Source organism: Schistocerca gregaria, chromosome 4 (genome assembly GCF_023897955.1).
Source record: "Schistocerca gregaria isolate iqSchGreg1 chromosome 4, iqSchGreg1.2, whole genome shotgun sequence".
Lineage (NCBI taxonomy): Eukaryota > Metazoa > Arthropoda > Insecta > Orthoptera > Acrididae > Schistocerca > Schistocerca gregaria.
The window spans coordinates 774,793,983-774,809,800 of record NC_064923.1 but is presented as its reverse complement, the minus strand read 5'-3'; positions in this window follow the sequence as shown (position 1 = coordinate 774,809,800).

Genomic DNA, 15,818 nt, shown 5'->3' with positions numbered 1-15,818 from the left:
ATTTATACCACCTGGAGGAAAAGCAGGAGAACGTCATCCGCTAAGTCACAACGTGGACAAAAGTGTGTTTTGATTGTCGATGAGTTAAGGTCATTGAAGAGGATGGTGGTGAAAAAATTCCAAAACGGCTCCTTAGTGATGCAAATGCTTGTAACAGGAAAAAAATCTACATCTACATCTACATCTACATCTACATGACTACTCTGCAATTCACATTTAAGTGCTTGGCAGAGGGTTCATCAAACCACAATCATACTATCTCTCTACTATTCCACTCCCGAACAGCGAGCGGGAAAAACGAACACCTAAACCTTTCTGTTCGAGCTCTGATTTCTCTTATTTTGTTTTGATGATCATTCCTACCTATGTAGGTTGGGCTCAACAAAATATTTTCGCATTCGGAAGAGAAAGATGGTGACTGAAATTTCGTAAAAAGGTCTCGCCGCGACGAAAAAGTCTATGCTGTAATGACTTCCATCCCAACTCGTGTATCATATCTGCCACACTCTCTCCCCTATAACGCGATAATAAAAAACGAGCTGCCCTTTTTTCGTGCCGAAGCCGTCAAACCTGTACCTATGGAGCAACGAGAGAATGTCATTCAATCGGAGGAGTCTTGTTTCGCACTGTTTCCAACTTCTGGCCAAGTTTACGTCCCAGTAGTGAAACACGGCATTGATTCGGTTCTGACATTCCGTGGGCCCCTCTCGTACTGTACAAGGCCGCATTCCTGCCAATGTTTATGTGACCGCGTCGGCTGGTCACGTCCAACACGTACAACATTTGTTCCGCAGTGGTGATACTGTGTCTCGAGTCGACAGGGCGCCTATTCACGTAATTCGCATTGTCCAGTTTTTCGAGCACGGGGATGAATTGTGGCATCTCCAGTAGCCACCGTTGTCACCAGATGTCAATTATTATCCAGCCCTGCGGTCTGATTTGCAGAGAAGGCGCTTCACTGCTATCCAACTATAACATCGTTACGTGACGAATGGTACAGGAGTCCCTTTAAACCCATACAGGAGATGTATTTATGCATCCAGATACGAGTAGAAGTTGTTTTGGATGTCGAAGAGTTTCCTACGTCGTATTAGTCACGGCAATGTGTTGTGTTTGTGATGCTTCCATATTGAATCTCAATGTAGACGAGTGTAATGTGGTACGAATACATCGAAAGAAAGATCCTTTATCACTTAGCTACAATATAGCAAGTCAGCAACTGGAAGCAGTTAATTCCATAAATTATCTGGGAGTACGCATTAGGAGTGATTTAAAATTTATCATATAAAGTTGATCGTCGGTAAAGCAGATGCCACACTGAGATTCATTGGAAGAATCTTAAGGAAATGCAATCCGAAAACAAAGGAAGTAGGTTACAGTACACTTGTTCGCTCACTGCTTGAGTATTGCTCACCGGTGTGGGATCCGTACCAGATGGGGTTGATAGAAGCGACAGAGAAGATCCAACGGAGAGCAGCGCGCTTCGTTACAGGATCATTTAGTAATCGTTAAGGCGTTACGGAGATGATAGAGAAACTCCAGTGGATGACTCTGCAGGAGCGACGCCCAGTAGCTCGGTACGGGCTTTTGTTGAAGATTCGGGAACACGCCTTCACCGAGGAGTCAAGCAGTATATTGCTCCCTCTTACGTATATATCGCGAAGATACCATTAGGATGAAATCAGAGAGATCAGAGCCCGCACAGAGGCATACCGACGATGTTTCTTTCCACGAACAATACGAAACTGGAATAGAAGGAAGAACCGATAGAGGTACTCAAAGTACCCTCCGCCACACACCGTCACGTGGCTTGCGGAGTACGGATGTAGATGTAGATTTTTCTCAATCATTGTATTTCACAATACTCGACAATATGAACAGCACCTTATGTAGTCCACGCTAGAATGTGATTTGAGAATTTCGTCTTCTTCTGTCGAAAATAACTAATTAAATCTATGATCTGCGTTTGACACGTTTATATTCTTCCTCAAACTCTTCCCGGGTCTCACATGGTCTTCTCAAGTGGATCAGTTGACTTCTTATAATTTACTAGATGCAGCCTGTTGTCTGCCCTAAGCTTCATTTCGAAGATATCACAGCGAAAAAAATTTTTATAAGCTTGAGGTATTATTGAAAATTTCCGAGAACTTGAATACTTGGCGCTAAGAACCAGTAGCACAAGCTTCCGCCGCTAGGCGGCTCAGTTTACGCCTTGAACTAGCAGTGTGCCACGTGTGTTCATTGTGTGGCTGTGGATTTCGAGAGCGGTTCTGGGCGCTACAGTCTGGAACCACGCGGCCGCTACGGTCGTAGGTTCGGATCCTGCCTCGGGCATGGATGCTTGTGTCCTTAGGTTAGTTAGGTTTAAGTAGTTCTACGTTCTAGGGGACTGATGACCTTAGAACTTAAGCCCCATAGTGCTCAGAGCTATTTGTGAAGTTCGAAATGCCTCAGTCCAAGGGACGAAGCACTTGCGTTAAGCTTCCTTTCAGGTTCGGCTAAAACTTACCACACGCCAAGGGATGTTTTTGCTGAGAAATCGCTGAGCTAAGCAAGAACGTCCGACTGGTTTAAGAGATTTAAAAATTGGTAGGAGGCTGTGGAGGAAGACAAACGCTCTTCCCGACCGTCATCATCACACACAACTCAGGAAACGATCGCGGAAGTGCGCGGAGTGGATCACAGGAACATGCTGCTGCAAATCCTTGACGACGTCTGTGAAATCGCTGGAATTTCGTACAGGATTAAACACGTTATAACTGATGAAATGAAGTTAAGACGAACTGCAGTGAAGTTCATGCTTCGTCGTTTGAACACCAACGAACGAAACCACCGGGTTCACGTATGCACGAAACTGGAAACAACAATTCAAGACGATGGAAATCCCCTGTCCGTATCTTAACTGCCGAGGAATCACGATTGTGCAGTTATGTCTCTGAAACAAAACAAAAATCTCTGAGACAAAACAACAATTTCTGAAACATAACAACAAGAGCACCGTTTCCGCGGTCCAAAACAGCGCATCAAGTTCGCAGCAATATCAGGTGAACATCTCTGAATCTTTTTTTGAAATTTGTGGAATTCGCTATCAGGAATTTCCTGCAAGTGGGGGTCACAGGGAAGTCCTGCTACGAAGTCGTGAGCAGATTGTTGGATGATATGACACCGAGCGAGGGGTGGGAGGACAAAGACTGGTTGGTGCATCTTGAAAATGCATCTGCACAGACCTCACTTCTTTCTGAGGGAATTTCTGGTAAAGAAACAATATCACAACTGTTTTCCAACTACCCTATTCGTCTGAGCAAGCTCATCGCGTGTTCGTCCTCTTCTCGAAAATCAAATTGAAGTTTAAAGGGCCACGTTTTGACTCCAGAGAAGAAATTCAACCGGAATCGATGCTGATTTTGAACATGATTCATTCAGCAAACATGCAGCACTGCTTCCAAAGAAGGGAAAGTTACTGGAACACTTGCATACCGGCGCGGTGAGACTACTTTAAGACAGCGGGATAACTTAAGATGTAACTCAAGTTTTCAGATTTTTACTGAGGTACTCTCGGCAATTGTTGGTAGTACATCGTGCACCCTGGCATCACTAAATGGCATAGAAACACGCAACAAGTAGAAAACAGTCCAAAGATCGTACATCCGTAGTGACACTGAGCTAATGCGTCGACCCTGTTGACGATGCGCATGAAAGTCCTCAAAAGCGTCTCCGAAGAAAATAGGTGACAGGTTCAGATAGTTGCTTGCACTAAGCTTCACCAAGATACTGAGAAATTCAGAATTGAGTAGCGTATGGTTAGCAGGAAGAACGATTGCTGGCAGGAATATGTGTGGACTCGAATCTCTAATTTTATCTTCCTGGTCTTTTCTCGAGATATAAAAGTAGAAGATATTAATATACTTATTGCCTCGTCTAGGAAAGTACACTCTTCGATCTTGAAAAGTGGACCGCGCCGTGTTGCAAAACGCCTCTCTTGCAGCGTTGAGTTGACAACAGCTCCGTAGCCCTTTCGTGCTTACTAAATGAATCTATATTCCGTATATTAATCCTATCTCGTATGAATGCTAGACTGCTTAGTAATATTCATATACTGGTCGAACGAGTGTTTTACAAGTTATTCCCTTTGTTGATACTACCACTTCCTCGGGATTCTTCGACTGAATCGCAGTCTGGAATCTGCCTTACTCCCGATTAACACGTTGACTGGCACGTGAAACAATGAAGGCTCACTGTTACACGGGTGGTGACGCCATGTGAGCCATATTTCATTCACGTATTCATACAACTGCAGACCGCGTGAGCCAGAAATGCTCACATGCAGAGTTGTGTTTAGAGGTCTCGTGAGCCTCATATGGGCTCACAGGTAATGCATTTCAACTATGGGTTTAAAAGCAGTGGCTCCACTGAACAGTCTCATGCTCGTAGCACTCAGTATTTTTGCAGTTGGTTGCTATGGTGATTCTTAACTGCAGCTGTCATACTTAACAACGACTCAGCAATAGTAGTCTTTTGTTGGTATAGCTAAGTGGTCGTGTATGCTGTTTGAGGTTACGTTTGTGTATTTCATTAGTTTTATAGTTTATTATATGACCAAAAGAATACAAACTTTTAAGGAACTTCAACAGCTAGTGAATGAGGTTATGCAAGATAGCTTCTCAAATTGTGAAAGTAGCGTTTTTGATAACACAGACAGCAACCCTGATTACGAGTCTGCTAATGAATGTTGTGTTAGAGACCGTACAAAGAAACAGAAGTTTATTGAAAGTAATGACGAAGAGAGTGAGTATGAGGAATCGAATGTCTGTGATACGCCTAATCCAGGTAATACTTTTCTTATCGGGTCTAGCTCTTCGCAAGATGCATTAGGCCCACAAGACCCTTCCTGCTCCAAAGACCATAATTACTTAAAACATCCACTGTTGCAAAATGATGTCGATGTGAGTGTTATAAATGACGGCTATAATTCCGGAAATGACGCCAATGAAACACCAGATGGGAATATATGGGCAGATGCTACTGAGACGCCAAAGATATTTCTTACGTGCTTTCCTCCTGATTTTTCAAATGGTTCAAATGGCTCTGAGCACTATGGGACTTAACATCTGAGGTCATCAGTCCCCTATAACTTAGAATTACTTAAACCTAATTAACCTAAGGACATCACACACATCCATGCCGGAGGCAGGATTCGAACCTGCGACCGTAGCGGTCGTGCGGTTTCAGACTGAAGCGCCTAGAACCGCTCGGCCATACTGGGCTGCCCTGATTTATCAAATGATGTTTTGGATATGTTGAGCAGCTGTTCACCAGAGGAAGCGTATTTTCATTTCATTGATAATGACGTGTTTGAGTTTCTTGTGGCTGAAAAAAATCGATATGCAAAACAGAAGGTTGATTCCCAACACCTCAGTCGCAACTCCAGGCTAACGAAATGGAAAGAAACAAATGTAGCAGAGACAGAACGTTTTTGTGGCATTATAAAGTGGATGGGCTCGGTAAAAATGCCAAATAAGGCCTGCTATTGGAGTAAGTCGATGCTTTACTCCAACAAGGGTAGCTTCATTACGTCACGTAATCGGTTTGAAATACTCCTCACATCTGCAAAACTGAAAAAAGGGCAAACAGAATGTTCACAGAGCAGCACAAAAATGGAAAGATAAACAGGATGTTTTGATGATTGCTACAAAAAATAACGTAAAAATGGCTTGGAATTTTCGAAACCCAAAGCAGTAGTGGACTACAGTGATGCCAAGTCATTTATTGATATATCCGATCAGATGAGCTCATACTCAACATCAGTTCTGCGTACGGTTAAATAATACAGAAAGATCGTTTTTGAAATCCTTTTTGAAAAATCTGTTGTAAATGCTCAAGTGTTGTGCAACTTGGCTAACAAAGGATCGAAGTCTCGCAAACAAATAATTCATTTCAGGGAGAACTTGACTCTACTGTTACTGAATGCCAAAGATCCACAATCACGAAGATAACAGCCACCGCCTTCTGACAGTAGAGGGACCAAAGCAGACCAGTCAAAGAAGACGTTCGGGCTGTTATAAGCGCCTGCGAAGAACAGAAGAAAGGAAGGATGCCGCTAAGAAAGTGAAGAGGGTGTGCACTAAATGCAGTAAATATGAGCTTTATGTGCAATGAGTGTTTTAGTGACATTGACAATGCTTTGTTGAAGAAGCAGAATATTATAAGATCTTTGTTCATGAACATTATTGTCACACCAAGTAAAAAAAATTGTAAATAATATTATATGTAGCTGATACAATCAAACTAAGTGTTTGAATCATTTCTTGAAAAACGACTTCTTTTTACCTATAGTGGTTTTAAATCATACAGAGGCCACGGATTATAATTGTGTTAAAATGTTGTTGGTTATTCACGTGAGCCACATATGTCTCACGCGTGTTATCAGTCCATATTAGTCATAAATTGACATTTTATCAACTAACTTAATTCTACATGTTCAAATGAAGACCTCTCATGCAAAAAATCAATTTGGTTTCAGAAGTAATATTCGTGATTTCAATGTGGCATAGCCAAGCATGATAGTGAATGTGTTAATCACACTCACGTTACCTTCATTAGTCGGTTCTTTGGAATTGTGTCGAACACACATCATGCTTCGTGGTCATGATCTCGTGAATGAGTGTGCCCAGTTCACTGTCCAAGAGATATCCTCAAAATATCACAGAACCATCTCCAGCTTGAACTCACAGCAGAGTGCGGACTAAGGTGCAACAGATGCCTCACATCATACACAATGGAACGAGACAAAACCACTACTCGCCAGACCTTACTCCACGCCCCCAGACCCAGTTTCTGTGTTGCCTGATCCGCTGAAAGCGTGCAGCTTTATGTGCCGACGTGAGCAATGGCCTTTTGCGAAGTATTCTACTGTAAATGTCCTTCACAGTGTTCGCTATGAATCTGGATGAGGTGGACGTGCATTCACTGACCGATTTTGCATTAACGAGGCGTGGTAGCGCCCAGAGGCTGTCGGACAGGACATTTCTACAGTCTGTTCTTAACACCGTGATACAGGGATGCTTGTAGTACTACATTTCTTTCAGACACGTTGAACAGTACACGTTGATACCCAACAATTCGGACAACTTTATTGACGGTGTGGTCAAGGGCACGTCCAAACACCTCTCTGCCGTATTGTTACGTCCGCACATCAACACACACACACACACAAACCACTTCAACTTCGAGACATGCGTCAGAGGTGGGTGGTCACGTGACTGGTGTCGGTTCTACGCCTCCTACAGCCCCGCAAAGAGCCCAGAGACCGTGCTCGTACGTCAGTAGAGCTTATTTATTTGTTTAAGTATTTATCAAGTGGCCTTTTCGTATGTTGTACGTAAAATTGGGAGACGAGACACCCACTTAAGGTTCTTTCATGGTAGTGAGATTTTCACAGACTTAGATACCATTAAGAAGCGTCTCCATCGATGGCTTCATCTGCGGAAGAATAAACTCGCGGCGAAATCTCGGCCTCGGTTAAGCCACCTCCTTGTTCACGTAAGTGCTGCGACGCATCCGGTGGTGGCGGATGTGGGTTTCCCAGCGGTCTCGCCACACCAGGACATGGACACTGCCGCTCTCGAGGTTTCCTCCCAGCTCGGCCGCCTAGGTAGGAAATTCTAGTGACGTTGAGCGAATCAAATCTCCAAAAACTGTTGCATTTGATGCGAACGTCACTAGTGCTGAGCTTCCTCGATATACTGAAGTACAACACTTCGCGTGAATAAAAATCGACAAAGTTGCGGTTGTTGCAGTCATAGGCTTTCATAATTCTTTCAACATTTAACGAATAAAGATCAAGATCAAATTTAGTTTGTACTTTGTTACTTGTAAGTAGAATATTTTTTCTTTCGTTCGAGTGGGCACCAGAATAAGATACGTTTCATACCTTTCCTGCACTGAACACCTGTGTGGAAATTCCACTTCACCCATCTTATTAAACATCACTTAACACAGGCGTAAGCAGGTGGCCTGTGGTCTTGGCAGATGACTGATCAGAATGTATATGAAATTTCTACCTCTAATTTCCGAAAGTCCTGCAACAGGAGAAGACTCGTAAATAAGGATTACATTTATTTACGTTCATGTATTCTTCCTTCATTTAAATCTTGTGTATGACAGTTTACTTACTTGGTATTCAGAAATGTGATTTATCCTCACGTCCTCCAAGGACGAGGAAGAGAACGTCCAGGGAAACAGGGTGGATGCATGTTTTTCCTGAATAAAATAAAGTAAAGTAAAGTAAATGTCAAATCAAACTTCGCCACTGAAAGAGAAATTGGCAAGAGCTATGAGAGATGGATGGAGGGGAAGAAATGGTCTAGGGGTAGTCTTACCTTTGCCCAAACTTTGGTTTTTAGACTCATTACGGGGCACATGGAGGCAATCATTCTTCCCGTGCTCCATACGTGTATCTAACGGGAAAAAGCCGTAATAGCTGGTACAAAGGGGCATACCCTATGTCATGCAATCCACAACAGCTGTGACGTATAACCAACCAACATGCCTATGTTCGTCAGTGAAAGTAGACTCGATAAGCATCCTGAGCTCTCAGTAAACGGAATCTAACATGCATAACATTGTGTGGGTGTTTATGAGTGTCAATTTCACTGTCCTTTAAGCCATAAACAGATAGTTACATGGAAAACTTAAAACTAACAATTTGGTAAGCTATCTGACTGCGTATTTGAATATGAAAAACTACAGGCACAGATGAACCTGTAACAAATAATACCTAAGCTGTCTGACTGCGTTTTTCAATAAGGATTTACAAGTGATACAGAATCTGACTTGTGCAGCGGAATTTACTGGATTAGAGTACATGACATGTTGTGAGAGAAGGGATTTCGTAAATTAAGTCTTTTTAAAACAGAATCATCATAGCCTATAACCAATAATAGACAATGACAATTACAATGACAGAGTGGCAGATTAACAAATTCCAGATTAACAAATTATTTCAATTTCAATGTTACATTATCATTTAATAACCACAGATTAATTAGATATGGAGAGCAATCATTATTATTTGGAGGATAAAGAGGCTTCTTTAACTGACAAGCAAAACATCTATTACTGCAAACTCGGAATAACAAACGCGAGCTTAATCCTGCAATTGCTTTTGCTCTATGCTTGCGAATTTTACCTAGAATTCCATCTCCAAGCGTAGTTAAGGCATCTAAATCGCTCCTGGCTACATCAGTGAAATCAAGCCTTGAGTGTTGTAAGATCTGCCATCACTGACGTGAGGGCAGCGCGACATGTGTTCTGTTTCCGAGCTCTCGACTGACACTACCGCTTTCACTCTCGCAGACAGACGTCTTCTCACAACAATGCTTAGAATCACGCTTCCATATTTCGCCCTCAGATTGTTACTGTCGATATCTGAGTGTTTACACAATTCAAGTAACAGCGTTAAGTTGGCTATATTGTTGTCAATGTAATTGAGAGTTCTGCCACGTCTTCTTACATAATTTGCAGAGTATGGATAAAGATGAGGACGTAAATTTTTTCAGTCATCAGTCTTTCGGCTGATTTGAAGCGGCCCGCCAGAAATGCCTCTACTGTGCAAACCTCTTCATCTCAGAGTAGGACTTACAACCTACGTCCTCGATTATTTGCTGGATGTATTCCAATCTCTGTCTTCCTCTGCATATTTACCCTATAAATCTGTCTTGTAGCAACATAGAAGGTTTCCATCATTTCTTAATACACGTCCTATTATCCTTTTCCGTCTTCTTGTCAGTATTTTCCATATGTTTTTTTTCTCCCTTGATTCTGTGGATAATTTCTTTATTCCATATCAGTCCACCTAATTTTGAATTTTTAATTTTTCTATTGTACCACATCTCAAATCCTTCCATTCTCTTTTATATCCTGCGTTAGCACAGTCTCCAATTCACTATCGTACAATGCTGTGTGCTGCAATCCTAACGTACATTCACATAAATTTCTTCCTAAATTATCACCTCCGTTTGATACGAGTAGGCTTCTTATAGTCAGGGAATGCCTGCATTGCGTGTGGTAATCTGTTTTTTTATAGTCTTCTTGCTTCTACATCTATATCTACATCTACATAGACACTCCGCAAGCCACCGTAAGATGCGTGGCGGAGGATTCCCTGTACCACTATTTGTCATTTCTCCTACTGTTCACAAACAAAGCCAGGAAAAAACGACTGTATGTACGCCTCCACGTGAACCCTAATTTCTAGTATCTTATCTTCGTGGTCCTTATGCGCCATGTATGTTGGCGGGTGCAGTATTATTCGGCAGTCAGCTTCAAATGCCGGTTCTCTAAATATTCTTAATAGTGTTTTCCAGAAAGAACGCCGCCTACCCATTTGACTTCCCGAAGCATTTCCGTAACACTTACGTTTTGTTTGAACCTACCGGTAACAAATCGAGCAGGTCTCCTCTGAATTGTTTCGCTGTCTTCTTCCAATCCGGCCTGGTACTGATCCCAAACACTCGAGCAGTTCTAAAGAATAGCACGAGCGACCTATACGCGGTCACCTTCACAGGAGAACTATTCTTTCCTAAAATTCTCCCAATAAGCCGAAGTCGACCATTTGCCTTCCGCACCACAGTATTCACATGCTCGCTCCACCTCATATCGCTTTACAACATTGCGCCCAGTTATTTAAGCTACCTAACTCTGTCAAGCTGGACATTAATAATACTGTATCCTAATATTACTGGTTTGTTCTCCCTACTCATTGGCATTAACTTACATTTTTCCACAATTAGGGCTAGCTACCACTTATCACACCAACTGGAAGTTTTGTCTAAGTTGTCTTATATCCTCCTCCAGTCACTCAACTTCCACACCTTACGCTACACCACGGCATCATCAGCAAACAACCGCAGACTGCTGCCCAACCTGTCCGTCAATCGTTTTGTATACAGAGCGGTCCTACCAGACTTTCCTGTGGCGCTCGTGACCATACCCTTCTCTCTGATGAACACTCCTCATCGAGGACAACATACTGGGTTCTATTATTTAAGGAGTCTGCGAGGCACTGACATATCTGTGAACTTATTCCAGACGCTCGTACCTTCGTCAACAGCCTGCAGTGGGACACCTTGTCAAATGCTTTTCGGAATCGTAGAAATATGGTATCTGCCTGTTACCCTTCATTTATAGTTCCCAGTATGTCATGTGAGAAAACGGCAAGTTGAGTTTCGCACGAGCGATGCTTTCTAAAACCATGCTGATTCGTGGACATAAGTTGCTTAGCTTCAGGGAAGTTTATTATTTTCGAACTAAGAATGTGTTTCAGGATTCTGTAGCAAACAGATGACGGAATGCTTCGTCATTGACCTGTTCTTTTTCTTCCAAGGTACCAGTTTTCCTCAACTTTATCTACCTTGTGGTCACTAATTTTGATGTTAGATTTATCACTACGCTCATCTATGCTACTTCTCATTACTTTCATCTTTCTTCGGTTTACTCTCAACGCCTAATATGTGCTCATTGCATGGTTCATTCCTTACTTCTCATCATCAACAGATATCGCTGGTGTATTTTCAACGTGATTATTAATCCCTTCTCGAACTCTCTTCTTATTTCCGTGATTGCTTCTTCGACGTATGGAATGAACATGTGGGGGAAATAAAGGTTTCCTGTCTCGGACCGTTTTTAATATGATCGCTCCTTTTTTGTTCTTCCATTCTTGTATTTCCCTGTTGGTTCTTGTATACGTTATATATTACTCGTCTTTCCCCATAGTTTTCTAATACTTTTCTGAGAATTTCGAACGTCTCGCGCCACTTTACATTGTCGAACGCCTCTTCTATGTCGGCAAACTCAATGACTGTGTTTCTAATTATCTTAAGCCTTACTTCGATTGTCAAGTGTGGCGTCAGCACTGTCCCTATGGTGCCTTTGCATTTCTTAAAACCATAATAGATCCTCAGTTTTCCTTTCCATTCAGATGTACATTATTCTTATTAGCAACTTAAGTGCCTGAACCATTAAGATGATTGTGCGGTAGTTCTCGCACTTATCTGTCCTTCATATCTTCGTCATTGTTTTCATTGTATTTTTTCGAAAGTTGATGGTATTCTTCAGTACCATAGATTGTCACCAATTTGAGTAGTCGTTTGATTGTCATTTCACCCAATGATTATAAAAATTCCGAAGGAACTGTGTACATTATGTGCTCCAGTTTTGTGTCAATATATTGATTGCTGTGCCTGTGTGTGCCAGTTTTTTTCTGCTGTGTGATTGTGGGAGTGCATTGCTCTTTGTCTCTAATTTCGACATTGAACCTCGTTTGGCACGCAGTCAGTGTTGTGCGGTAGTAACCAATGTATGAGAGGGAGTCGCCGTAAGGACGTGCGTTTGTAGGCCGCACTGGTCTGGCGCGTTTATTGAGTCATATCCGTATTATTTATTTATTTATTTATTTTTGAGTCATCAACTTTCTGACTGGTCTGATGTGGCCCTCTACGAATTTCTCTTCTGCGGCAACCCTTTCATCTCAGATTAGCAATTTCAACTTACGTCCTCAATTATTTGCTGCGTGTATTTCAACCTCCGCCTTCCTCTACGTTTTTACTCTCTACGGCTCCCTCTAATGTCATGGAAGTTATTCCCTCTTGTGTCAACAAATGTCATATCAATCTGTCCCTTCTTCATGTCAGTGTTTTCCAAATATCCCTTTTCTCGCCAAATCTCCGGAGAACCTCCACATTACTTACCTTACAGCCCACCAAATTTTCAGATTATTAAACCGCTGTCCCGAAACCAGATTCCAGTTGTAGGTTGTCACTCTAAAGGCTTCAGGTACAACAAAAACTTGATTTTCAAGATATACATGATTGTTGCCGAATTAAACAATTTTAAATGATGTCATATTTCACCATTAATAGATATGATGTTTTGCTAAATCTTTAAACAGCAACACAAATACTACCATTAGAAAATATGTATTGTAAGGTGACGTAAATACGATACAAAATTTGCCGGTATTTTTTAAGCAGAAAGAGTAACTGTTAGGAAGGAATTGTAAATGCTAGAAAGTATAAGCTGCTTTAAAGTGACACAGTATTTATTTCTTTAAAGTTACAAATGTAGAGTAGAAATTCTTAAATATGATATGGCTGGTCCAGAATATGACGTAAATATGATATTACTATGTACAATGAAGACAGATTCAGCTATCATAAATGAGATAGAAAATGCACAAAAGATACAGATGAGTAAATGGATTTTTCTGTAGCATGAAACGTTCCTCAGATTGAACTATAGAAATTTATTTATTTGTTTTTCCGGTTTTTTAATACTATAAAGGCAATCGGTAATGGATAGGAGCTGTTTACAGCTATACTTCATATATTGGTACGATTACAAAACTAAGCGTTACACAGAAAAGAGTCACTGTTTTATTTTATTTTTTCAAGAAACTCAACAGGAACGTTAAGAACGAAACAGGCTCTTCTTTTGATATTTTCCACCCCAGTAGCAACACGAAAAATTGGCAGTTTCCCTATAACGCGACTGACTCTTATTAACAAAAGAATTTTCTGTTTCACTTAACTGAAAACTATTTTGTCTGTTCACAGACTCTAGAACCACAATTTCTACATAAATTTCCTGTTTTTTTATGGTGTAAACGTATGTGTTATTGCATGGATTCCTCTTGCCTCTTCGAAATTAACCCATGATATAATTTCCTTCACCTACATATACAGGATCAGTCGGTGGGGATTCTCCAAAGAGCTCCTCATCATCCACGCTGTCGTCACTCCTCAGAGAGAACTCGGAATCAGAATCAGTCTCCTCATTGTCCTTCCTCTTTTTTGTGTACTTGCCATCGCTTTGGTCACAGCCATGGCTTTCTGAGTCTCCTACTTTTGGCCAACTGATTTTGTGTATGGAGGCTTTTCTTTTTGAGCTATGAGTTTGCTGCTGGTGATGTGGCCACCCACGGTTGTATTGCTGAAGTCAGGGAAGGTGACAACCCGCGCTACACCTCTGTGTGATTGGCAGCTGGCCAGTAGGCGGCAGTGCATCACTTTCAGGAGTGAACTGTATCTTGTTTTGGAATGTAGCGTATCATATTTAACCATTAGATTGACTGCTTAACAATTATCTTCATGTAAAAAATGTGCCAATAATAAATAAATCTTGTGGTAAAACCCAATTTTCTATCTATTGAACATACATTTGGCAGATATATAGTCATATTTGCGTGAATGAGGCAAATATTCTATACTAAGGGCACAAAGTGACGTTTCTATGGAAAAAACAAATTATGACTAACTATTCCTAAACAACGGCAGCATACCTGGATGCGACGTACCTGTGCGACCTTGTGGACTTACTTCCTCAACGAATCCAGGAGACTGTCATGTCCATAGGTGGAATTACACGATATTAAACAATGCTTGCATTGATTTCTCGAGGGGTGACTAAATTTTTGTCCGGTGTGTCTACGTAGATGATCGTTAACGAAGAACTGTATGTTGACTGACTTAAGAGTCTTCATACCTGGCTGCTGATTTTGTCAGCACGCCTCGCGGACTCTGGCAGTCGCAGAGAAGACCCAGACGGTGGGCACAGGCAGTCATCGCTTTCAAACTGGAAGACGTTTCCCACAGACTGGGTCGCTCACCATCGCGCACTGGGCGGCAACTTGCAGCGTAAAAGTTCTAACAACACCCGTTACACGAGACTTTACGTTAAGAAACATTGTCTCGAAGATTCCCTTGAACGGGATTCTGAAGTTTATCGGTTGCTGTAATTGTTTTGTCTTTGCTGAAACCCAGAGTGGCTTTACCAAATAACCAAATATGGAAAAATTATACCAAGTCATTAACGAAACACATTTACTCTATTGGATGTTAAAAACGTGAAATATCTCTTGTAGATTTAAAACGTAACATATGGCACATGCCGTAAAATACGTTGGAGCATATAGATCCAAATAACAACAAATCGTATACAGGCCAACAGTATTAGGGAGCAGTGTAGTGAGGTTCCTAGAAGGAAACCCAAGTAGTCGCTTCAGACATTGTTGGCGCTGAGAATACTGTGATTTGGTTTTATTATCGCGAAACGAATGCACTCTGAGAGCTCAAAACACACGCAGCGCCACTTGACCGCTCACAGCCTTCTATTTATCTAGATCAAATGGCTCTGAGCACTACGGGACTTAACATCTATGGTCATCAGTCCCCTAGAACTTAGAACTACTTAAACCCAACTAACCTAATGACATCACACAACACCCAGCCATCACGAGGCAGATCACTGACCCCGCCGGGAATCGAACCCGGGAACCCGGGCGTGGGAAGCGAGAACGCTACCGCACGACCACGAGATGAGGGCAATTAGCCAGTTCAAAGTATTTCTCCCAAAGTACCATATGCTTCTCATTTCGGACAAATATGAAACTTAGACATCCGATCGATCACGGAAATGTTAAGTGTGTTGCTCTCAGAGTAATAATTTACGATTTCCATCTTCAGTTTGCTGCCGGATGCTAAAAAATACATGATATTTGAGCTGTCCACCTGGACGTTATTTACATTTGAGACACTGTTACTTAGTTCCACCACACTGACGACAGCGTCAAGATACGACGACCTCTCCTAGGCCACAGAAAATAGAATCCTGCATTAAAACACAGCGCTTTTTGTCTCGCTTGTCGGAGGTATGTGACAGAGGTTATCCCTCAGTAGAATTCAGCAAAGAGTTATCTGAAGATGCCGCTTAGGACGGCCGCTGAAGTGTTACGTCGAGTTGATTTTAGGATGCGCTAGGAAACC